Consider the following 2,500-nt stretch of genomic DNA (forward strand, 5'->3'; position numbering starts at 1 on the left):
GTGTGCGTGTGTGTGTTTGTGTGTGTGGTTGGGTGGGTGTGTGTGTGTGTGTGCGCGCGCGCGGGTGATTGTGCGTGCGTGCGTCTCTGTGTGTGTATGTGTGTTTCTGTGCGTGCGGAGGTGTGTGTGCGTGCGTGCGTGTGTATGTGTGTGTGCGTGAATGTGTGCGTATGTGTGTGCGCGTGCGTGTGTGTGTGTGTGTGTGTGTGCGGGTGATTGTGCGTGTGTGTGAATGCGTGCGTCTCTGTGTGTGTATGTGTGTTTCTGTGCGTGCGTGTGTATGTGTGTGTGTGCGTCTCTGTGTGTGCTTGTGTATGTGTGCGTGCGTGTTTCCGTATCAGTGTCTCTGTATGTGCGTGTGTGTGTGTGCGTGCGTGTGTGTGTTCTCGTGTCATTGTATATGTGTGTGTTTGTGTGGGTGTGTGTGTGTGCGTGCGTGCAGGTGTTTGTGTGTGCGTGCGTGCGCGCGTGTGTGTGTTTCTGTATGTGTGTGTGCGTGCAGGTGTTTGTGTGTGTGTGTGTGTTTGTGTGTGTGTGTGTGCGTATGTGTGTGCGCGTGTGTGTGTGTATGTGTGTGTGTGCGCGTGCGTGTGTGTGTGTGCGCGCGGGTGATTGCCCGTGCGTGCGTGTGTGTGAGTGCGTGCGTCTCTCTGTGTGTGTATGTGTGTTTCTGTGCGTGCGGAAGTGTGTGCGCGTGCGTGCGTGTGTTTGTGTGTGTGCGTCTCTGTGTGTGCTTGTGTCAGTGTATGTGTGCGTGCGTGTTTCCGTATCAGTATCTCTGTATGTGCGTGTGTGTGTGCGCGTGTGTTTGTGTGTGTGTTCTCGTGTCATTGTATATGTGTGTGTTTGTGTGCGTGTGGGTGTGTGTGTGTGTGTTTCTGTTTGTGTGTGCGTGCGTGTGTGTGTGTGTGTTTCTGTATGTGTGTGTGCGTGCAGGTGTTTGTGTGTGTGTGTGTGTGTGTGTGTGCGTATGTGTGCGTGCGTGTGTGTGTGCGTGCGTGCGTGTGTATGTGTGTGTGTGTGCGTATGTGTGTGTGCGTGCGTGTGTGCGCGCGTGCGTGTGTGTGCGCGCGGGTGATTGTCCGTGCGTGCGTGTGTGAGTGCGTGCGTCTCTCTGTGTGAGAATGTGTTTCTGTGTGTGCGGAAGTGTGTGTGCATGCGTGCGTGTGTGTTTGTGTGTGCGTCTCTGTGTGTGCTTGTGTCAGTGTATGTGTCCGTGCGTGTTTCCGTATCAGTGTCTCTGTATGTGTGTGTGTGTGTGTTCTCATGTCATTGTATATGTGTGTGTTTGTGTGCGTGTGGGTGTGTGTGTGTTTCTGTATGTGTGTGTGCGCGCAGGTGTTTTTGTGTGTGCGTGTGCGTGTGTGTGTGTGCGCGTGTGGGTGGGTGCGTATGTGTGTGTGTGCATGTGCGTGTGTGTGCGTATGTGTGTGTGTGTAAGTGTGCGCGTGCTTGTGTGCGTCTCTGTGTGTGTTTCTGTGCGTGCGGAGGTGTGTGCGCGTGCGTGCGTGTATGTGTGTGTGTGTGTGCGTGTGGGTGGGTGGGTGTGTGTGTGTGCGTATGCGTATGTGTGTGCATGCGTGCGTGTGTGAGTGTGTGTGCGTATATGTGTGTGTGTAAAATTGCGTGTGTGTGTGCGCGCGCGCGGGTGATTGTGCGTGTGTGTGAGTGCGTGCGTCTCTGTGTGTGTATGTGTGTTTCTGTGCGTGCGGAGGTGTGTGTGTGTGTGTGTGCGTGCGTGCGTGTGTATGTGTGTGTGTGTAAGTGTGCGCGTGCGTGTGTGTGTGTGTGCGCGCGGGTGATTGTGCGTGTGCGTGAGTGCGTGCGTCTCTGTGTGTGTATGTGTGTTTCTGTGCGTGCGGAGGTGTGTGTGTGTGCGTGCGTGTGTATGTGTGTGTGTGTGCGTGTGTGTGTTTGTGTGTGTGGTTGGGTGGGTGTGTGTGTGCGTGTGTGTGTGTGTGCGCGGGTGATTGTGCGTGCGTGCGTCTCTGTGTGTATGTGTGTTTCTGTGCGTGCAGAGGTGTGTGTGCGTGCGTGCGTGTGTATGTGTGTGTGCGTGAATGTGTGCGTATGTGTGTGCGCGGGCGTGTGTGTGTGTGTGTGTGTGTGTGTGTGTGTGCGGGTGATTGTGCGTGTGTGTGAATGCGTGCGTCTCTGTGTGTATGTGTGTTTCTGTGCTTGCGTGTGTATGTATGTGTGTGTGTGTGTGCGTCTCTGTGTGTGCTTGTGTCAGTGTATGTGTGCGTGCGTGTTGCCGTATCAGTGTCTCTGTATGTGCGTGTGTGTGTGTGTGCGTGCGTGTGTGTGTTCTCGTGTCATTGTATATGTGTGTGTTTGTGTGGGTGTGTGTGTGTTTCTGTGTGTGTGCGTGCGTGCAGGTGTTTGTGTGTGCGTGCGTGCGTGCGTGTGTGTGTTTGTTTCTGTATGTGTGTGTGCGTGCAGGTGTTTGTGTGTGTGTGTGTGTGTGTGTGCGTATGTGTCGGTGAGTGTGTGTGTGCGT

The 2,500-nt window shown here is 54.4% G+C and overlaps 2 protein-coding genes across 2 annotated transcripts in view; one reads left to right on the top strand and one right to left on the bottom strand.

Annotated features, from left to right (window-relative positions):
* Positions 1-2,500, top strand: part of LOC142353366 (kinesin-II 95 kDa subunit-like) — a 437,531-nt gene that overhangs the window by 230,268 nt on the left and 204,763 nt on the right. The window lies entirely within an intron of this gene.
* The window catches only part of LOC142352813 (uncharacterized), a 50,190-nt gene that overhangs the window by 6,946 nt on the left and 40,744 nt on the right, over positions 1-2,500 (bottom strand). The gene's annotated exons all lie outside the window — the stretch shown is intronic.

Source organism: Convolutriloba macropyga, chromosome 14 (genome assembly GCF_964194025.1).
Source record: "Convolutriloba macropyga chromosome 14, txConMacr16.3, whole genome shotgun sequence".
Taxonomy (NCBI): domain Eukaryota; kingdom Metazoa; phylum Xenacoelomorpha; order Acoela; family Convolutidae; genus Convolutriloba; species Convolutriloba macropyga.